The sequence below is a fragment of the Cygnus atratus genome, chromosome 1 (genome assembly GCF_013377495.2).
Source record: "Cygnus atratus isolate AKBS03 ecotype Queensland, Australia chromosome 1, CAtr_DNAZoo_HiC_assembly, whole genome shotgun sequence".
Classification (NCBI taxonomy): Eukaryota; Metazoa; Chordata; class Aves; order Anseriformes; family Anatidae; genus Cygnus; species Cygnus atratus.
The window spans coordinates 194,980,498-195,004,494 of NC_066362.1; the positions used below are offsets into that span (position 1 = coordinate 194,980,498).

Here is a 23,997-nt window from a genome sequence, read left to right on the forward strand (position 1 = left end):
TGCTGCTGAGATGGAGGCAAGTGCTACTGAAGAGCACACAACTTCATTTATGAAGAAATAAACTTGATCTTGAAAAGGTGATTTTTGATAAGACCTTAGGATCTGAAACAGTTGAGAATATTTTTGATGGAATCCTTAAAATCTCTTACCCTGAGCAAGCCATATTCTCTTGGAAAGCTTCAAATGTCTCTGGCATGCAAAAACTTCCAAAGGAGACTCCACAAGAAAGTAATCCTAACACCATCACTGCCTCAATAGTCAGATTTGCTTTATCGCCACCTACGCAGGACTACTTTGTTGGAGGTACTGGCTAGCCACTCCTGCAACCAGCAAGCCTTAATTTTTCCCCTCTGTTCCCCTTTAGGACACTGCAAATTCCATGCAAGCAGGAGACCTCCAACTCTACAGAGTTTATTTCCCTGGTATAGTCAAATCCCACAGCAATTAGCCAAGCATTCGATTTGCCCTGCTGCCCTTCCTGTGACTGTCCTCGCTTAACCATCGTGACGCTGCAGGAATTTGCAAAGAAAGAAAAGAAAAAGAAATTTCTAGGAGGTCTGTGTTCTTGTAACAGAAAGAGAAGGAAAAACAGAGATGTTAAAAGCTATTCTTTAACTCAGATGCTCCATTCTGTTAACCCCTTCAGTTCAAGCACGCTATTACCGAAATTTATATTATCGTGGACTCTGCAAGACAATACATCTTTCACACACATCAGGGTAACAATACTGCTCTTTAAAAATCTGCATATTTCATCAGGCTTTTTCCTACTTGTTTTTGTGAATAATGTTATTCTCTGTTTCCAGACAGAAACTGTTAAGAGTTATTCACAATAGAATAATGTTATTCTAAACATTATTCTCTGTTGCCTTCACAGAATTAACAGCCTACCAAGGTGGTATTAATTTTAACTCTGCTCTCTCCTCTGCCAGTCTCCAGTCCACATAAGCTACAGGGCAAGTCAGGTAGAGAATATTACATCATCTGTAACTGAGATCAGGACTAACAGAAGGAAAAGAAATTCCTAGGCTAAGAAGGAAAAGAAACATTTCATCATTCTTCTAAGCAAGATAAGCACCAGAACTATAGTTGTACCATGTTCTGTTCTAATGGAACAAAAAGCCAAAAACTTCATCAAGGGAAGCCAATTCAAGGAATCCTCCCAGGACTGCATTTGGAGGGGAAAAATAAAAATAAATAAATAAATGAATGAGCAGTCCCATTCATGCTAAGGTTGCTAAGCAGGATTAAAAACAAGCAAACCTTGCAGAGAGTACTGCAACTACGCTTGCGATCATTAACCAGATGTGACTTTATCCCATAAACTGGGGAGAATACCAAATAGTAAGACATCTCTCTCAAATATCAGGCAAGGAAGAAAACACTGAAGTTTGCAATGAATCAATGTTGTGAGCTCATTGGCAGAAATGATTGAGTACACATCCTTTCAGAAATACTCCATCAAACCATTTTTTTTTCTTTTTAAGCACAGCATGTAATTAAAAAGAACTGTTTATGTTTTTTTTTTTGTTAGAACAGTACGTTAATAAGGTGTTCACAGAAAATCACACTTCATTGATTTTTCACTCAACAGTCTCCAAGTTGGGCACGTGCTTTTTGAGATCTTTCCACAAGCTCGTAACCAAGGTGAAGACAACTTCTGCCCTCTCAGATGTCAGGTGCAACATAGCGAGTATCCGATAAAGCCCAACCATTCTCAAGCATTTGCCTTTTTTGTGGTATCTCCATCTCTATGGCAAACTACAACATTTATGGTACTTCACCTACTCAAAGATCTCAATGTGTAGCACAACCAGTAACTCGATTCTCTCAGTGTGAAAGGAGGCACCAATGTCCTCCTTGTGTTCAGTGATCGTGGAGCAGAAGCCCCTTGCTTCCTCCTAGAAGACAAGCCTTGTGCATGACCCTGAAACCCTGGACTTTTGAGTTCACTCTGTACCAACACTCTGTACCAAGGTTAACCTTCTTTGGTGCCAAGTAGTAACAGAGAAATACAAACTCTAAGGACTGGTATTAAGAGATCAAAGTTAAAAAGAAAAAAAAAAAGTTTTTTAAAAAAAAGTAGTCTGGGCCACTGGGCCTGAAGTTGGTTCTTACTCAGGGGATTCTGCAAACCCATTTAAAGTTTTATTTCCCAAAGAAATCTGGGACTACACATAAGAGTCACTGCTCATTCAGCAGAAAGCAGTCAGATTCAGCAGAGCCAGTATGAATACCACAGACGTTACAGGACTCACTAAAGGTTACTGTGAAGTAACGCTTAGTCCAGAGTTGCACTCACAAAGGTACATGACACATCTAATACCTAACTAAACAGATGAACTACAAGTGTAGTCATAACCCCAAAATGAACAAGAATAAATTACCAAAATGACCAAGAATAAATTATTATAGCTAATGAAATAGGTTAACAAACAACTTCCTTCAGAAATTAAATGAAAAAAAGTTCATTGTAACAGAATTCTCTAAAGAGGGGCTAATGGAGACCACACTAGTTAAACTTTATTAAAACATATTAAGTAATAAAGAATATGGCTTAATCTTAGGCACACAATGAAATTCTATTTTTATACATCTTGATTTCATTTTGTTTAATTATTTTCTAGCATAGTTATTACAGGTAGCACCTACAGATACACATGTGGAGTGCTGCAGTTGGTACATTCGAAACCACCTGTCTGATCCATGCCATCGTGCATGTTAAAACCCAAACTTGCCAGTGCAGATCTCTTCTCTTTAAGACGTAATGACGTTCAGTCTCAGAAATAAGCATTCTGCCCTGTACCACGGAGTCCTGTTACAGCACGCTGCTTCTGCTGCTCAGGTTTTCTGTCGGTAACAGGCACACCTCTACGCCGTCGTTGGCACACTGGGTCACCAGCTATTCCTCTCGAGGCATGAACCAGAGAAGCAGGGCAGGGGGCCAACCCACACCGTCTGGAGACATGCCCGATATACATTCTACTCTTCTCGCAAGCATAGGTAAAATTCATAGCAGAAAAAATATTTAATGGAACTATAGTTAGTAGTTGGTGACTTCAAACCTTTTATGATTACTTTTCTTAATGAGTTGTTTATCTCCTCATGAACAGCAGCCACAACAGATGATAATTAATGACCACAAGACAAGACTATAATTTTAGACATTGTTCAGTGAAAGACAAGACACAAAGGGAAGGAAGCAAAGACTCTCAGATAAGAATAACTGTACCATGAAGTTATGGCAAAAAGTTTCACATACATCTCAACAGTCTTGTCTGAACGTATCTTTGCAGGCAAAAGCCAATTAAGTTGGCTGCAAAATTTCCATCTATTAAAAGATACTTTAAAGATGGAAAAAATGGTGTTTAGCGTATCTAGGATAAAGTATACTATCTACGTGTTCATTTAATACTTCTTTCTAATGCTATTTCCTTTTAAGCATCTAGTTCACTCTCTGCATTCATTTCTTGTGATGTCTCTAGAGGGAAAAGCTAAATATTCATTCCATCTGTTTCAAATTCCACATTTGTGAATTTGCAGTAAGCTTGAAATATCTTTGTTGCCTTATAAATATTTAAAGAGAAAATATCATTATACTTAAGCTCCCAGAATTGTTGTTATTTTCCAGTAAGTAAGCTTTAATGTTTATATGCTAATCTATTTTGGTCACAAATGCACGATTCGTGGGTACTGTCATGTCACCAATACCTGAAGCAGAACTTTAAACACCACCTAGAAAAACCTGCTCAATTACTTCTACTTGTATGTGGAACAGAAATTGCATTTTTTTTTATAATCACCTTCTACTAAATGCATCAGTCTTTGACAAACCATATTAACTGTTAAAGACGTTTTGATAGCTGATGCTCAAGCTGTCCTGCTGAGTTGAGCCCGAGCAACAGATGCACATTATCAATCACCCCAACCAGCAGTAAGTCAGAGGCTACAAACCTGCCACTACCCAGTGAGAAAGCTGCTTCTGATAACACATAGTGGCAATGAAATGTCAAATACATTTTATTGGCAGCCTTAAAAATTATTTACGCCACATAATATAACATCATCTGCATGTAGAAAGCAGCTTTGTTCTCAGAGGAATATTCTACGCCTTTCAAGCATCCTGAATTGCTGAAATGAAATTCCTATAAACGCTTACATTTATTCCATTTTATGCTTTCAAGACACACAAAATAACTCTTGAAGAAAATGGATTGCTGAAAATAGTCATGTTCCATATACATGTATGTGTATAAGTAAATATATAAAGTCAGATACTCTCATTTTTGCAAAACTGTTTATTTTATCGTAACTTTCAAAACAATGCTAGATTTAATTTTCTTTTTAGATAGTTGAAGTGCAGAGACAGGTAAAATATATCAAATATTTGACCCAAAGAAGATTAAACTATATCTTTTCTTACTACCATCATATCCAATAGTATTTTATGAACTTAAATTACAATAGGAAAAGCATGTGATGCTAACATTTACAAGTGTCTTTAAGTCTTTAACACAGACTTTGTAATATGTTTACCCTTTAAAAAAATACTATACACAAATTTACATTTAAAACAATGTATTTTAAAATAAGATAAAATATATACCTTCAGCCATTACTATCTACAAACAATGTAAATATGAATGAAAATAACCTTCAAGAAAAGCAACACAATAAAGTTCAGAAGATAAACAAAGAAATGTAAAAATGAAAAATGTTAAAATGGATAAAGTAAAATGTGATTGCCTTCTGTTTATGACCCAGCAGTACAGAAAACAGGCTGCTTGACACAAAACAGCAGCTGATAAGAATTCTATAAAATAAATCTGCAGTTGTAGTAGTAATATATGATGGTCTTGAGAAACTGAATACTAGAGTTCAATATCATGACAAAAAATCCAGCTGAATTATTAAGAAGCATGGCTAATTTAATGACGATTAATAAATACATACTAGTTACATGTGTTAAATTGAAGGAAATCAGATCTTAGACTTGAAAGTGTCTGCAGAGTGAGCATGTAACTCCTCTCTCCTCTCCCACTTGCAGCATACACACCAGCAAAGGAGTCCTGTATTTGTTGAAATATTAGATACTCTCCAGAAGAAACATCTGCGTACAAAAGGGGCCCAAATAAATTCAAAGAGATTATGCTTTATAATGAAGCTGAAGTGGTTGGGGAAAATTTCAAAAACTAATGTCTTATGAAAATCTTTCATTTTAAAAATTCAGCTTATTCCCTACACCCTCTTTTCTTCTATTTCTCCTCTTATCCCTTTGTAACCTGAATATAAATAATAATAAAATTGCACAGCTCTTTTCATGTGTCAAGTCTCTATTCCAAATAGCAAATACTGTCCCAAGAATTACAAGTATCAAATAAGATGTAAACACTGGCATGTTGTTAATTAGGCTTCGTGGCGAAATTAGGATGCAAAGAAAGGCATCAAGGGAATTACCCAGACATGGGTTTTAACAATACTGTTATTACCCTCCCACAGTAACTTTTAACAAAATTGACTTCATTCCTCTCACAGTACGCCTTGCCAAGAAATGGATTTGAATAAAGGGCCCTCATTAGCAATAAAAGTTTGGAGGAGGGAAGTGCTGCTTGAACTTTGCATTGCTGCACTGCGTGTAACTACAAGCACTTTGCTGAATTGCCAGCGGCGCCTGTGCGAGCCCGTCCCAGCCTGCCCGTCCTGCTGGGACAGCTGCTGCTCCTGCTTCGGGAGCCGCAACCGAGGAACAAATGTGCAGTTCCTGTGCACTGAAAGGAAAGCTGAGAAAAAGGCTTCCTCCACCACTGTGGCCCTGCAGTGGTTATCCAGACCTGCTCAGCTCTCAGCCAGACTCTGTAATGTGTGCTGGGTGATGCCCTGGGAAGGCTGAAAGAATTCATCAGTAATTATTAATACTCAAACTTTTTTTTTTTTTTTTTTTTTTTTACCTGCTTCCTATGAGCTTCTGAGCAAAATTTAAGGTATTGGTGAGTCCTGAGTGTAGTGGTTAGAGGCAAGAAAGTATCTGGGAGTTATTCAGGGTTACTCAGAAATCTCACTGCTGGTATTTTGAGGACTATTGCCCTAGTGGTGGCATAAAATATTTATGTTTTACTACTGATACCAACCAATTGAACCAATCTGGAAAAGAAGCATGTCCTATCTACCTAAAGCAACTTATGGATCACAGAATTGTACACTAAGTTCCTGTAAGGTTACTATTATAAAGCCATATTTAATTTCGGTTCTCAGGCCACTACATCTACAATTGGGCACCTAACTCCATTTTAGGAAATGTTCATTATAGCAATGTTCTACGAATTCAGTTTTAACCAGGATAAGCTACAAACATGTCTACACCAGCCAATGATCTTTAACAGCCGGAGGGTTCACAACAGCATGAACTACCCTTCTGGTAACTTACAGAACTACTGTTGTGTCCTGAAGGCAAAAGCAGACCCCAAGATTCCTAACATTCAAAAACAAAACTGAACTTAGGACATGTTGTCTCTTTATGAAAATACCAAACATGCCTGGGGAGTGCCTAGAGAGGGACAGCAACCTCTCCTTCAGCTCAGCTCAAAGAGTTAATGTCAGGAATGTGAAGGGCGAGACGCTCAAATCTGTCTCTGATTAATCGGGAGGGACTCTGATATTGTTACACACAATTGACAGAATGAAGAGCCTCCTTGAAAAGTGTTCTGGGCCAGCAGAAAAGTAAAACACATGCAAGGTCAGATTCTGGGATGTGCTGATCTACTGGAAAACTTCACAGGAACACGCTTAAGAAAATTCCTGTTGTACCTACTGATAATGAAAGTCTTACAAAGCATTAGAGAGTCTCATCTTCAGTGCGTTCAGAAATAAGAAGTGGAAGGGCAGGAACTGGTTATTCCCAGCTGATTTTCTTGATCTGGGATTCTGCACAGACTGACCGACCGTGACACAGCATTGACCACTATGGCCTGCGTTCCTCTGGCTGGGCAGCAGTGAGTGGGCACTGCCAAGAGCCTCCTGCTTGTGAATATCCCAACACTGCATGCCCTGCTAACTGCAAAGTTATCAGATTTGAATGCAGACAGTACTGTATGTTAAGGGTTTGTTGTTTATTTCTCCCCAATTTTTATTTATGTGAAAATACAAATTTTAAATGGATTAACAGAAGCTACCGGCCAGCAAATTGAAAAGGAAAGGAAAGAAAACAACTGACTTGTGCCTTGTAATTGATTGCAAAAGCTCACTAGAGGACAATATTCTGGGACAAGTTTGCTGCACACATCTGGGGCTCCAGTTTTGTATTCCCCATGCTTTCATTTGTCTCATTTTAGGATAGTCTTGTGATTTTCTTCCTAAAAATTCTTTCACATAACAAAGAACGTGCATGCCACCACCTACTCCTTCGTTGTACAAAGCACTACAGAGAACTTCTGTTTTGGCCATGTCCTGAATTCTTGTTCTTCCTTCAGTGGGCACGAGCTCAGTGTGTTTTTGTCACTACCCTCACTTACTGCAAGAAGCTTTGCCTATCTCCCTAACAAGGGAGCTTCTGCCCTCTTGTATCCCTTCATCTTGCTTCTTATTTCTGTCAGCAGAATTATTTCTCATCTTCTACATAGCTGGGATTAGTTTATAAGTTGTTAGAGAATGCTTTCAGCTTTCTGTGATCTGTGAAGAATTACAAAGATGGCTGAAGCTGGTGAATTTCATTAACTAAGAGAGCTATACCCTTTTTCTCTTGTTTCCTGTTTTTCAGCAAATTTAACAGCTTTTGTTCCTCAACAAACTGAACACTGCCCGGTGTAAAAGAAAAACAAACAAGTAAACAAACAAAAATCCCATCTTGCTTTCAACCCTCTGAAAATATTTAGCAGACAGACGTAAATCAGGAATTGATATGGTCATGGTAGGTGGCTAATCATCTGGTAAGACATGCCATTTCTTTTCATGGCTTATTCTATGGATCGTCCCAGCAAAAAATGTAAAAGATAAAGTCATCACAAGCACAACCACAATGAAGGAAAAATAGCTCAGCCGTGTACTTACAAGTTTGGGTATTTATCTTTTTATCACTACCATTAATACAAACAGTCTACATCTCTTGACTAGGCTGAGAGTTCAAACCATAATGAAAGCAAAAGAAAACTTCAGAATGCCATTTCAGATAACCAGGGTAAAGAAAACTTTTCTGTTTTTTCTTCCCTTTATGGCTTTCCAAACAAACAAAAAAAATCCTTAACTTGAGTGTTTACATTACATATTATCAAGGGGGAAATGACTACATAAACACAGGAAACAGCATAATTGGGGCACAGAACTAATTACGAAAAATAGACCCAGAATTCCAATATACCTATGCTTCACTACATTTTTAACAGTAAATTGTTCTACTGAGGACATTGCTAAGTGCAGCCATTTTACTATGCTAAAAATATCCTTCACTTCTTTAACATGTATCACAGGAAAAATCATTGTTCCCCCCAGAAGAAAAAACAAAACCAACATAAAAACAAACCTTCTTGTACCAGAGGGGAATTTTTTAATTTAAGAAAAGAAACCTCTGTCTTAGTGGAGAGGTTGTGTTGTGTGTTATTTTTAATTATCGTTATTCTTTTTACTTTATTTGAAATTCAAAGCATTAACAGTTGCATGAATTACATGATTAAGATAAATCTTTCCAAATAAGTAACAAGATTTACTTTGCAAGGTCCCCACTTCAAACCTTCCCAGACAGTTGCATGCTGGCTGTTAAACCTAGGTAAGAACCACCCCAATTAAGTCCAGCACAGTTTTTACTTTCTCTCTTTGCCTTTCCAAATCCAGATCTGTAAATGCTGTGGCCAGGCCTGTTTTCCTCACTGTGCAGATGTCAACAAAACTTCTCAGAGCGGAGCTAACGGACCCCAGCCAGGCTCCTTGTGAGGTCCATTACTATGTGAAGGGAAAGTTGGAAATCAATAAAAGAACAAATAAACACTCGACTAACTGAAGCAAGAACTTTCTGACTTACTATGAAAAGTAAAAACAATGTTTTTCAATTACCGCACATTATCCCTTAAGGGATACTGAGCTGTCAGACTCGCCACAGCATTTATTTTAAAAAGTTGGATTTGTCAGAAATCCTGAAACTGAGTTTTCATATGCTTTCCTCAGTACAGAGAAAGCGGGTGCCTTCTTCAGAGAGAGAACCTAGAGAAATGAAGGCAGATGTGCAGGCTGCTCTCCAGCGACAGACTTCTAAAGGAGATCAGGAGCCTGAGTTCCTGAATGTCATCAGTAAATTCTTCCCAGTCCAACATAAGAACAAACACCCCAAAATTTTAACTCAAACAAACAAACATTACAAAGGCAAAAAACTCTGCATGAATATTTAACAGTGAGGTAGTAAGGAATAAAAAGATCCCCCAAGAAAGCAGCCAAGAGATGTTGGCAGAAATATGATTGTTAAAGCCAGGATTTTGTTTCAAGTTTTCCAAATTGCCAGAAACAGTTATATTTGCCTTATTAGTTCCTTTATTTTCTGTAAGTAAGCAAGAAAATTAGCCAGCTACACAACACTCCACAGGAATTTAGGCTTCTACATAGTAAACGCTATCTTTCTGTAGCCTTCCAAAAAGCAGTCTTGGTAAAAAGTCATGGCTAATGACTCTTAAATACAACTGGAAAAGCAGATATTCATTAGTGATCATCTAACTTCTGACTGTCTCTTCTACTCCTCATAATCCCACTCCCTTGAAAAAGAGAGAAGGGAAATCTTTGTGAGAAATGTTTGGTATTCTTAGCTCATTATCATGACAGACATCTTTGAAATAAGTTCCTAAACAATTTTACGACCATCTGATTAACCATGGTTCAGGCTAAGAAGGATCTACGGTCACTGAGTAAGCTAACAACACAAAGTACTTTGCTTCTACATTACATTTTCTAACACTTGGCTCGGTCTCATTTTGTGCCTTAGACACTTCTGTTTTCCTTGGCACAGCGTTTCACTATGTAGCTCATCCTGAGGAAGTTTTCCTGACATTCAGCCTAAATTCTCTCCCAATTTCTTCCTGTCAGATGATTGCCTCTTAACTAGATGATGTAAGCAGCATACACACTTCCCACACAAAGAAACAAAAGTTTTGCTCATCATGTACAAATGGAGAAGTTAAAATTCCTTCTTTTCAGGAACTCATGCAGAAAAATGCAAAAAAGACCATTTGAAAAGTGCTGTATCAGATCCTCATCTCATTGCTTTTACACAACAGATTCTGAAAATCCCTAAGGAAAAGAATGAGGATAAAAATACAAAGAGCGAAGCAGGCAAATTATACATTTATTATCTATACATATGCTTAGGTATTCCTAGAGTTTTGAACAATTATTCAACCTGTCGATGTTTACAGAAATCATATTCAATCTAGAATGATAGACACTGAATCTGGAATGATAAATATATATATATAAACATCTTGACCTGTTCGTAATAAATCTGTGAGTAAAAAATTAGAAAGCTGTTATTAGCTTTTAAACACCTATCCACGTTAAAGTATTAATATATTTCTGCTGTTGTGATTTGTTTGGTTTAACAGAACATTGCAAATGCTTGTAAAAGATGCCCCAACTACTAACATAAAATTTAAGAAAATAGATGTGACTACTAATAGCATGCATGTATCAGTGTAAATGCACAGCCAATTGTCATGATTGTGGTTTAAACACAAGTGTTATTAACTTCCTAAACTTCATCATTAATAAACCTAGAACCAGCAAACTTATTTAAAACATACAGCTGAGGCAGGAAGGGACCTCTGGGTCCATCTGGTCCCTCCCCTGCTCAAGCAGGGACACCCAGGGCAAGCTGCCCAGGACCATGTCCAGGCAGCTTTGGAAGATCTCCAAGGAGGATACTCCACAGCCTCTCTGGACAACCTGTTTCCACATTCCATCACCCTCATGGTAAAGATGTGCTTCATGATGTTTAGACAAAACCTCCTGTGTTCCAGTTTGTGCCCGCTACCTCTCGTCCTGGCACTGGGCACCACTAAAAAGAGCCTGGCTCTGTCTCCTTTCCACTCTCCCTTCAGGTATTTACTGACATTGATGAGGTCCCCCTGAGCCTCCTCTTCTCCAGGCTGAGCAGTCCCAGCTCTCTCAGCCTCTCCTCACAGGAGAGGTGCTCCAGTCCCTTCATCAGCTTGGTGGCCCTTCACTGGACTCCCTCCAGTATGTCCATGTCTCTCCTGTACTGGGGGGCCCAGAACAGGACACAGGACTCCAGGTGCAGCCTCACCCAGTGTTGAGTGGGGAAAACAGGATGACACTTCTAGTTGCTAACACGAGCAATTTTAAAGATGATTTTGAAAATGGACCTTGCAAATTACAGCAGATAGTCCGATTTTATTATCACATTATATTAAGATGCTACTTTGAAGAAAGACCATGTTCCTGGAATTGTTGGGCCCGTAACAGTTGCTGCCATTTTTAGGACACTGTACTAGAGTAATCTTTACTGAAATTTTCTTCTACCAACTGGGTTGCAAATGTAACTTTCACTGCATCCCTTTTGTGATAGTCATTATCATAACAAGTATTATTCTTGGCTTGTCATTTTGGAAACGGGTACCTTGGAAACAAACCTCTCACTGTAGGTCCACGAAATTCATTTCATAGTAGCACGTCTTCCTTACTGGAAATCTCACCAGGATCTCGTAGAAAGTTACCACTATTATTGCTTAAAATACAAAATGAATGAGCCTGAGTATAATTTTGTAAATACTTGCTAATCCACAGATACCCCAGAGCTCAGACGTTAGAATAGGTTTCTGTCTTTAGAGAATATCTTTATCAGTGGATAAGCGGTGGCTATTGGGACCAATCACCTAAGTGATGTACAAGCTTATTAGAAGTCATTTAATACGTGCTGGAGGCTGAGAACTGATACAGGTGGGGTTGTGCTGTTGGTGCAGCTGGCCCTGCAGTCACTATTTGACCAATCTGTGCTACACTCCTGTATGAAAATGAATTTCATCCTCACAGACACTGTGGGTCCCCATGGGTAATTGTGTCAATTCCAGTAACTGCAAGAGCAGGGTTAATTGCTACTAAACTCTACTATCTAGTACCATTAGGAATTAATCACATTGTGTTATATAGTGCAGCTGCTATGAAATAGAACACTGAGAAGGGCAGTCTGATGGTTAAATGCTCCGCTTCTGTGCTGTGCCTGGTTCTTGACAAGCATAAGAGCCAAGGCAGTATCCAAGAAGCCACTATTCATTATCTCACCAACACCTCTGAACCCCTAACGTCATTGTTTAAAAAAATAAAAAAAAAAGCAGAGGATACTAGCTATTCTAAGAGCTGAATGTAATTGGAAGTTGTATTTTGTTTTAACAAGTATTCATGAATGAAAACGTCCAGGCACAAAGCCAAAGTCAGCCACGCTGTTTGTAATGGTCCTATGCCCAGGAAATGTTAACTCGTAGCTTGTACGCATGCATCCTTTCAGGAAACAAAAGCACCTGTATGAACATTTAAGGCATTTTCAGAAGAAAAGTAGGTTGGCCATAGATTTGAACAATTCAGAGGTAAATGAACTTTTATAGGTGCTGGATCCATGGAAAATCTTTCACTATGTCCATGCTATTGACAGCATTGCCTCACTCCGCAGAAACTGCACTTTTGCACCCCAGCAGGAATTTCAAGAGTAAATTAGAAACATGCAATGTATCTGCTCAGGCTAATTCCTTCCTTCCAACCATGTTTTTCCTTTAAAATAGGTATAATGATAAACAAATTATTATGAAAATATAATAGATAAAGGTTATAGACAGATTTAAATTGACTTCATAGTGTGAAATACAATTTTACAGTGGCACACATATAAAACTTTACTGGTATTTGACACAATAAAAGGCTGAGGTTATTTAAGCCTCATATGCTGAATAACTGTAATTTAGAAGGTTCTGGTACTGCCACAAAAATAACCTCTTCCCTTCACCACCACTAGGTGTATTGGTAGGGCTGCAACAAACATTGCATGGAGAGCTAGACTGCAGGCATTTATTTTGGTGGCCATGCTAACTTGAGCAGGATTTGCTGATGTTGCATTGCTTACTCATGCTCTCTTTGACTCTTTGCCCTCTGTTGTGATGCTGAAACAGTTTGTGGTGATGGGGCTGAACAATAACCAGTAAAAAGTTTCATTTGTGTTTTGCTTTCATCCAGGTCACTTTCCTGGAGCGCATGCATAAACTGGCATGGCTACTGAAAAAATAAACAAAACAGTTAATCACTTGCAGTCTTAGATCAAAGTAAAAACACTTGCTCAGGGAGAGGCATCTAAAAGAGTTTGTCAAAGTAACAACAATTTGAGCTTCTGCAGGCACTTGAAAAGGAAAAAAAAAACAGTTTAAGTGTTCTGCAAATTTTAAGACAACATGCCCATGAGAAGATTTTACATGAAACATCTTCATCTGTGATATAGCTGTGGGCTCATACAGATTATGCAACTTGCCCAAGGCAGAATACTGAGCTGCTTTGACTATAAGAAAACTTCATTGATTTGCATTCTTCTGAAAAGGTGGTTTTGTTGTTGTTTGTTGTTTTTTTTTTGTTTGTTTGTTTTTGTTTTTAAATAAAGGCATCTTTGTTTTTATATACCCTTAGGTACATAAAGTGCTTGTGTCATTTTCCATTTTTGATCACATCTACCAGGACACTGAATAAGACAAGAAATATATGGCTTAATACTATTCAAGAGATCAAAATAAATGATGAAAAAATATAGAATAAATTGTTCATAAGAATGAAGTACCTTTTCTCATACTACTGGAAGAAGTAGAGATAAATTCAGAGACCATTAAAAAAAATTAAGAGGCAGATGCATGTTCTGACATTGTTACAGGGCAGTAAACTGTACAACAAATACCCTCTGCTATGAGCAAATCCATTTCCTTCCTTTGCACAGTCACCCATTAAATACATAACTTCATTGCTGGAAGGTTGGACGGTCCAGCAAAGCTCTGCTTGCTTTGAAATATTCATTTAGAAGTGCAAACACTTTTTTCTTTTCTGTCAACAGTCATCTGAGAAGACACTGGTTAGTGACCATGTTGAAAGCCAGAGTGTCTGCAGGCTGAACTCACAACTACCTGCATTACTACAGAGACTAAAATGTCAGTACAATAAACTCATTCAAGCCACACTGCTCAGTGAATGCCTCTCAAAACATTTTGAGAAGTTACTGTCCTGTAATGCAAGATCACATTCACTGAAACGCAGGGAACATGAGTATATGAAATTGAGAATAAATTGGGTTTATAAAATGAGAAGTAGCAAGCAGTTTTCCAACTAACCCCTCATTTTGCACTTTGACTGAAAGGAAGATTTCATCTGTCTGTCTCTTAATGGTACTTTTCAAAATTGGGACCGGCAAGCAATGCCTCTCTCCTAAATGAAAAATGCTGCAAAGTACATCAGAAATTTTCTGAAATTTGGCTATGAGCCATTGTTTTACTTCTTGGTTTTCAATAATCACTTCCTATTCTTATCTGTACTCACTGCTGGTTAGTCAATTAAGAACTGCAAAAAATAAAAAGCTACTACGGCACCATGGCAGCCTACCAAGACATTATAAAAATCGTGAGACTGCTTACAGCAAGCCCTTAAATCTTTTAAGAGAATGCTTCAGGTTCCAAAGATTAAAGAGTCCTTTCATATTGTAATAAGCAGAAACCATCCTGGCACTTTTCTGGCCAGATATACATAGGGAGGCAAATGCAAATACAAGCATCCCAAATATAGAAAGGAGGAGATATTTTAACAGGTAGATGAACCAACCGTGTTAATCTACGCTGTAGTACTCCTGCAACAAACATCACACTTTAAATGTGAATGGATTTTCCTCATTTTCATTCACTGCAGAAAACTGAAGAGAAAATAATGACAGGATACTACTTAACAAAGCCTTCTTTCAAAGTCTTTGGATACAGTTTATGAGATGTTAAAGTTGCATGAATGTTAAGAAATACTGTAAACAAGGTCAAGAGCTAGTGAAGCCCCTTATCTCCACTCCCTCCTTTCCCTTCCTCTTGGACAAACATCCCAGGCCCTACCTGTAGTCCCTTGGCCTCATCAAGACAGAGAAGTGCTGCTCACTGTTGGATGCCAGCTCACCAGCCAGCACTGAACAGCAGAGATCAACATGATGGAGCTACGCTTTGCCACCTCTGACAAAAAAAATGTTTGCTACAAGAAAATAACAATATCATGCTTCAAACTCAATGACAACTACCCTGGAACACAGCGAAGACTGTCTTAAAAAAACGTCAGATTGCTTTCTTCCTCAGCTGGTGGTTTCATGAGGGAACAGAGTTATCAAGGACTGATCTGTTCCTTAACTATGTACATTTATATTGACAGGAAACAATCCCAATTTTAAAAGGCAAAGAAAATAGAAAAGAGAAAGCTGCTAAGACATCCTTCTCATGGTTTTGGATGAGATAGTTAATTTTCTTCACAGAGGCTCACACCATGCTGTGTTATGGATTTTTGAGGAAAGTAACATTCATAACACAGGGATGTTTCAGTTGCTGCAGAGCGGTGCTCACACAGAGCCAAGGACTGTTCAGCTCCTGGTGCTGCCCTGCCAGCGAGGTGTCTTGGGGTGCACCAGGAGCTGCGAGCGAACACAGCCAGGAGCTGACCCAGACTGGCCAAAGGGATGTCCCACACTGTGTGGTGTCATGCTCACCAATAACAGCTGGGGCAAAGAAGTAGGGGGGGGGGACATTTGGCGTGATGGTGTTTGTCTTTCCAAGGAACCATTACACGTGATGAGCCCTGCTTTCCTGGAGGTGGCTGAACACCTGCCTGCCGATGGGAAGCAGTGGATGATTTCCTTGGTTTGCTGTACATTTGTGTGCAGCTTTTGCTTTACCTAGCAAACTGTCTTTATCTCAACCCATGCGTTCTCGCACTTCTACCTTTCGGATTCTCTCCCCAACCCACCTGGGGAGAGCGAGCAGCTGTGTGGGGCTGAGCTGCCTGCCGGGGCTAAACCACAGCAATCCAGCACAAAATCTGGACAGTATGTTTTCTGTTGATTTCCTCATAACAATAAAAATCTGAGCTAACTCCATATTCCAGAAGTACTTTCTGCAAACTTAAACAAAACTGAGACTTATATTTTCAATCCAGACGTCTACAGGTGGGCACTTGTTAAAGGTGGGACTAGCTACAACCAGCTTCTAGTGAGATCAGTTAGATCTTTTAAATATTAACATCATCAAAAGTCACAGGATGATTTCATGCTTTCTTCATTTCCACAGAAATAGCGGAATAAACAATTTTAAAGAATGAAAATTAGAGAAACATAGAAATTATTACTTGAGATTATTATTTATTATTTAGAAACTTACGGAAGCTGACACTAATCTGGAAGAGCCAACTAATGCTCAGCACGAAGAGAACCCGTAATATTATCTCCAAGTTGTCTGGCCTAGTATGTGTCTTTTACTTGGGGGAAAAGACCCATGTGTACATACGGATGTTAGATGTTAAACTACATTAATGATAACTGAAAGGGAGCAATTTAATTTTATTATTCAATATTGTACTCCTTTTTAAAGACTCAGCACAAATGTTAAGAAACATTCACTGAACACGTATATTTTTTATACCTGAGTGATGCAGAGAAAGACAGCAAATGGGATTCTTTCTAGCCTGAGACACAGCAAGAGGGAAAGCAGCATTGTGAATTCTGCCCTGACAAGCAAACCAGAGGATCACATTGCAAAGTTGCCCTCCAGGAAGCCTGCAGGAGAAACACAAGCCTATCACCTCTTGATTTCATTTATCGGTCACAGATAATGCCTGTAGGCAAATGAAGATATAGTTAAAAAATTATCTTTTTGATAGTAATTATACCAAGGTAATTACTATCTTATTGACAGTAATTCTGGCCCAGAAAGTCATTTTCCTTGCATGTACTGAAGTAAAGGGAAGTAACTGATAGAGTCAGGGTCGAAGGAATTATTTTTCCAGCTGGATCACTTCTCCAACTACGTTCACTACACAGTCAGACAAACACTTGTACCAACACAACAGAGAAGACTGGACATTTTATTAAATGGTCCAAGAAAGACTCTACAAATATGCAATTAGTATCAATACAAAAACATTCTACTTGGTGTCACACCAGTTACCTCCTTTTTTTTCTTTTTACATTGACAGTGGTTGGGACACAGAGCTGACTCAGATTTGGGATTGAAACCTTGTTCTGAGAAACATTCAGGGGTTAAAAGTTTCTGTAGCAGTTACAACTGTTCCACACTGAAAACACAGCAGAAAACCACACAGTGCTGCTGTCCATATCCTTTCTCTTCAGTAACAATTCCCAAGTCCAAGAGGTAAAAATCTGAACAACACAGTAGTATATACTTTATAATTTAGCATTTGTATGGTGTTATATATGGTACTGACACCAGATTTTTCTCCAGAAGAGGCAAATGAAAACCATAAGTAAAAAGTTAGTCTCTAAACTAAAATAAATGGAAGTTAGCACATTCCACAAAAATTGAAGATTCACCTAAATTAACTATGTAAAAGATAAAAACTCACACATCCCAAAGAAAAACATTAATACTAGTAAATTACTTTTCAGTTCCTTTTAAAGCATCTACTGGAGGCTAGAGTGTATCTGAAAAGTGCCCAGTTCTCTCCACAGACTTCAAAACGCAAGTTGAGATTGGAAAAATATAGCTGTCTACAGTGTATAAGGAACCATAAGTTAAACGAATTTCACCTGTATAGACAAAACTCGCAGGATCTTCCCTAACCTGATTGCAGAAACTTTTCAGATGAACGTGGTTCATTCTTGCTTTACACTTGAGCTGATTTATGGATTACTTGATACCTCTATGAGATATGATCTCTTCTCTCACAAGGGTAATGACTTCAGAATCTCACTATGTCAAGGTACTGACTTGTGTTTACTTCAACAGAGTCTTCAGCCTGCCTACCAGTCAGGAAGATCACTTGATTGCTGTCGTTCTGTTTTCTTCTAATGGTTTGAGTTCTGAGACCAGTTCCAGGAGGACAAAAAGGAAGCAGATGGTGAGGTTGAAGGCAATCTAAGCACTCCAGCACTAGGAAGTGTCTATGACTTGTCCAAAGACTTCCAGGAAACGGTTACAGTAAAAAGAGATGAAGCAGCAACCACTACTAATCTTTACACTCTGAGGCACAGCTGCAGTCAAATGTTCTAGACTTGGTTTTCTTATATCCAAGCAACTACCCTTTTAAGCTCTTAGAGGTAGACCCTTCCTCCAGATCCCAACTTCCCTTGCCTTGAAGGCAAAAGAGGACTAGGACATAATCTGCTGATGCACTGCCTGCATCTTGCTCTGCAGACCCTTTCTGTCCACTTTCAGCCATGAAAAAAGGCAATGCCTGTGGGGACAGTGAGATTTGGCAGTGATATCTCTACCGTGAATCAAGAATAAAAGCCTCAGTGATGTATTCAGTAATGCGAGAATGAAGGATGAAAAGTTTTTTCTTTTGTTTCCTTTAACGTTTCTTACAGTATTTTCATGTCTCAGATCAGGAACCATAACAGATGAGTCTCTGATAAAAGGCAGTGGGGGAACTGGGTAGCAAACATGGAAATTTCGACAGAAATGCTTAGTCATATGTGAAGTTAGACTTGGAAGTGTTCGTTCTGGATAGTTCTAAGGCAGTAAGACTGACAACTGTTTAAGCAGGAAAATGAAAAAAAAAAATCTAGTTTCAATGGCTGAAGCATTAACTTGCTGCTGAGGACTACAGGTCTGATGTGCCAATACCTTTATAGGGTGCTGAGGTAAGCCCTTGCAATTAATGATTCCCAGGCCTCCAAACAACATTGGTTTAATTTATATGAACTATTGCTATATAAAGACAGCTACATTATCTCTTCTGTGACCAACAGCATATCATATGGAGAAAAGTATTCAAAAGAGACCCCATATGAAACAAAATACCACGTGAATGCTCTGTGGTCTCAGGGTTCTAACATTGCAAAATCACTGAATGATTTGGGTTGGAAAGGACCTTTAAATATCCTCTAGTTCCAACCCCCTGCCATGGACAGGGATTTTATGACTTCTTTATAAAGAAAAAAAAGGTTTATTATGAAGTTTATAAAGGTTTATAAGTGTGGAGGGAAGTCTGTGACCCACTTCATATTATATGGGAAAAGGTTAATTCTGCTCAACAGCGTGCTGTGTCCTTAGTTATCTGATTATATGTACCATTCCAGGGGTGGCTCGTTTTAATAGTTCATTTATTTTTCTTCAAGTGCAGCTTTTGAAATTGAATGTTTTGATGCCTTTCTTAGAAGTAGATAGCATCAGACCCCTTGTGTGAGGGCAAACACAGGACCACAATGAGAACATCCAGTTACACACACACCAAAACCCAAGATATTCTCTGAAGCATGAAGGTTATGAGATACAAAGGAACGGATGTTAGAAACAAAAACATTCATTAAGCATAGCTATCCCCTTCTGAATTTTGTACTATCCCCTGAAGTATTTAATATTGGACAGAGTTTGAAGTAACCATACATATCTCACTTGATTCATGATGCCAAAGAGAAGAGACATAGAATCCTCTCTACCATTCATCAGTTCAGAGCTACCCATAAAAACTGGGTAAATAGCAAGGAATGTAACAGTTAAGAGAGGCCTATTTCAGTTCAAGATTCAGCAGTCTTTCAGAAATAATTAGGGAGCCACATTCAAGATAACACTCAACATATTTAATACTTCAAATTAATAGGGGATCTCAAGAAAGAGGAAGTTAAGTAGCATGAACCAATCCATCTATTGGGTCAAAACAGCATTAATCTTATGAAAAGAAAAGGCATTAGTATTTTATATTACTCTCAGTACATTTCTGTTTGTTGTAAATTTTACTAACAGTATCAAATGATCAGGAAACATAAATAATGCATGAATCTCTAAAACAAAAATGCTTATTTAAACAGAAACAGTGTAAATTCAACAAAAGCAGAAGGAAATTATTTGAAGTAAGTTCCATTGACAAAGATCCAAACATTCACACAAAATTAAATTAATGCAAACCTTTATTGTTCCCTAATAATCATTAGGAAATAGGAGTAATTATTTTACATTCCCTGGTGGCTTGCTGCTGAAGTCATTGGAAAGGCAGCAGGGATGAATCTGACTTTTATCTGACTTTTTATCCTATTGGTACACTATTTGTAAAACCTAAGAGTGAGAATACACCATTAACCAACAGCATCATTAACAACATCAAATGACATACACTAATGCTGTATATTATAAAAAGTTTCTTATGAATTATTATTTCCTCTAATTGTGTTTTAAGAGGAATTATTTTGTGCATACCTCTGTTTTTTTTTTTTTCTCCTGTTTTTTAAAGACTGCTACTCAATTCTTCTGCATCAGCAAATAAAAGATGAGGACAAAATATATTTACTCATAATAATCACCATTTTATTACTGCTGCCAATAATAATCGGTGCAAAGCTTTAGGCAACAGAATATTTATGTAAGACACAGTTATATTTAATCTTACAATTCAATGCTTTTTTTCCCCAATAATATTATTCATATTATCTCGTTTCATTATCTTCTTCCAAAGAAAACAAAACCAAGTCCCTTTTGGTTCCTTATTTAAGGACAGAAGATTTACTAAGCACCTCTTAGACTATTTTCTGTACCATTAGAAATAATTGTGTATTCAGCAGGAAAGCACTCCAGCACATCTCTCTGCATTCACTAAAACACAATAATGAGTTTACCTCTGAAGAATTTAACAGGCAGTTACCAGAGCTACTCAGATAAGAAATAAATTAATAATATGAATCTGTACTTTCCACATTTGAATCTGATTCATGCACCCATACGCATGTTTGCCAGAATCATAAATTAATAATATATAAAATTCAAGGTTGGGAAACAAAATCATTAGTTAGTAAATAAAACCAATGTCTGTCACTCCATATTCCCATATAGCCAGTATTCACTGATACAAAACTGTCTTTTATTATCACACACTTCAAGGATTAAAAGGAGGTTTTAAATTGTATGATGAAGTGTATCCATAAACAGTCATAATCCTATGACTGTAGCTGTTTTGTTCCAAGTCATTTTTACAAAATATCAAAAAGAACAAACAATATTCCATATTTATATTTACTTTTGCAAGTATTTTTGTGCAAAAGTAAAGGAAATCAATTTCTTAAAGTCCTGCATGCCTTCTCTCATGCTTTCCAGTCAGCTGACAACTTTCTCTAAAATCATGACTAATCTGCAGACTGCCTGGCACGAAGTACTTCCAGAAGAGGAATCAAAGTGTACACATAATGCTCCAGACTTCCTTGGAAATGGGGAAAAAAACGTTTTGAAGATTTCTCAGTGAAATCACAAAACTGTGAAGCAGAAAACTCTTATTACAAGCTATCTGTTCAGCATCCAGCAGGGCACGCTGATCCTAACAGGGACCTCTATATTCTATGATGGCCTGCACAGAACTTCAGTAAGAGATCTGGAGAATCACAAAGGTGCCACTTTTTGGATTGCTTTTCTTTTCCTTTCTTTTTTTTTTTTTTTAAGCCCTTACAACAAAGATGTATACCATAGAATTCTAAGACATACATTCATTAAAGTAAGAAAAGCTGCAAATTAATGGGTTTCATTTTCTTTTCCAATATGGGCAGAGTGCCAAGAGACCCTGTATTTTGTCTCTAAATACATCCTCCTTCCCACCTTTTATTTTTCTGTATTCAGGTCACCAGGGAAGGGCAGATCCAGACCCCATCTTTAAGTAAGTACACTGCACTTCAGCAGGACCTCTGATGTGAAGGACAGTAGGAAGTCAGTACAGCAACAATACTTTGGCTACTTTTGCTGAGTATTTAGAACTTGGTGATCTCAGGCTAGAACAATAAATAGTGCAGTCCAGGTATAGTACACACAGTGGAAAGCATTTCTATCATGTAAATGCCATCATAGTGTGACTCTCTGGGCATAAACTGAGGGGAAAAAAAAGAAAAAAGAAGCAAACTCCTTTTCACTTATGAAATTTGCCCCTAAAGAAGGGATTGAGCACAGGAACTATGTAGAGATCTAGACAGAACAATATTATACTATTTATTTTCTCAAGACTCAGGTTCTCATTTTTGCATTTGGCTCCGACATGGCCAACTATTTAAGGAAACTTAACCTGAAGAAAAATTAAATAAATTCCAGCAACTGGCAGACCAAACATTTTAAAAAACAAAAAATGCTGCATTTGCTGAATTTTCTTATGCAAATATCACTGCCATGATAACTGTATCTTCATGATGCTCTCAGCACACACATTCAGTTTGAAAAGAACGATGTTTTCAAACTCAGTGAAAAGCTGTATGTGAATGATTTCCCAAGTGCAGCGTCTCTACACATGAACGCTATTTGCTACTTTATTTGCGATGATCTGATGACTGCATTCTACTAAACTCACAGCAATTTGTAAAATATTCTTCCATAAGACTGAAATCTCATCTGAGTCTCTGACCGTGCAATGGGATCCAACAGCTCAGCTCTTCAATCCATGCATACCCACTGTCACACCAAAATAAAACAGTATCTATTTACACACTGGAGGGAAGTGATGCCATCCAGAGGGACCTGGACAGGTTGGAAAGGAGTGCCTGTGCAAACTTCATGAGGTTCAACAAGACCAAGTGCAAGGTCCTGCATCTGAGCTGGGGCAATCCCAGTAACAAATACAGGTTGGGTGGAGAATGGATTGAGAGCAACCATGAGGAGAAGGACCTCAGGGTGTTTGTTGATGAGAAGGTCAACATGAGCTGGCAATGTGCGCTTGCAGCCCAGAAAGCCAACCATATCCTGGGCTGCATCAAAAGCAGCGTGGCCAGCGGGATGAGGGAGGTGATTCTTCCCCTCTGCGCTGCTCTCGTGAGGCCCCACCTGGAGCCCTGTGTTCAGCTCTGGGGCCCCCAGCACAAGAAGGACATGGACATATTAGAATGAATCCAGAGAAGGGCCACGAAGATGATCAAGGGGCTGGAGCACTTCTCCTATGGAGATTGACTGAAGGAGTTGGGGTTGTTCAGCCTGGAGAAGAGAAGGCTCTGGGGAGACCTTACAGCAGCCTGCCAGTACATAAAGAGGGCTACAGGAAAGCTGGGGAGGGACTCTTTGTCAGGGAGTGTAGGGATAGGACAAGGGCTTTAAATTAAGAGTGGAGATTTGGACTGGATATTAGGAATAAATTCATCAGTCAGAGGGTGCTGAGGCACTGAAATAGGTTGCCCATGGGAGTTGTGGAAGTCCTGTCCCTGGGGCTGGAACTAAATGATCTTTAAGGTCCCTTCCTAAGCCATTCTATGATTCTGTTTGTTTGTTTTTCACTTTAGAAAATTAATGTCTCTTCCCCTTTTACTCCAATGGCCTTGCTACGAGATATGAAGCAAAACATTACATGAAGAGATCAAATTATAAACCACAGAGAAGCCAGAAACTTCTAAATGTGCCAAAGGAATGAATCATCTGAGGGGGAAAAAAATCAAAAAAAAGAATGAAATCAAGGGAAATTATGTATACGTATCAGGAAAGACTAACCAGTTTAAAAAATAAAATGTTCACATCTTCATTGCTTTTCCTTTTTCTAATAGTTAGCTCAAAATAATCTTTAACCTAAACTGGAAAGCTATTCATCTAAAACATTGTTTAACTAACTAACTAATGTGTGTTCTGGTAAACATGTTTTAAGATGGTAAATTCCGAACACTCACCTTCCCACACTCCCCTCTCTGTACCAGATACCCAGCATGAATTAAAAAATACATCAACCAAAAAATTTTTGGCATCAACCAAAAAAATTTTCCATTTTATCACTTTAGGTGAAAGTAACTATGCAATTCTACCACATAAATGTTTATGATTTTGCCACTTTAAAATATGTATGTAAACAGAAATA

General features: G+C 38.2%; 1 protein-coding gene across 1 annotated transcript in view; it reads right to left on the reverse strand.

The window, feature by feature from the left end:
- Window positions 1-23,997, reverse strand: part of ARHGAP42 (Rho GTPase activating protein 42) — a 170,306-nt gene that overhangs the window by 85,637 nt on the left and 60,672 nt on the right. The gene's annotated exons all lie outside the window — the stretch shown is intronic.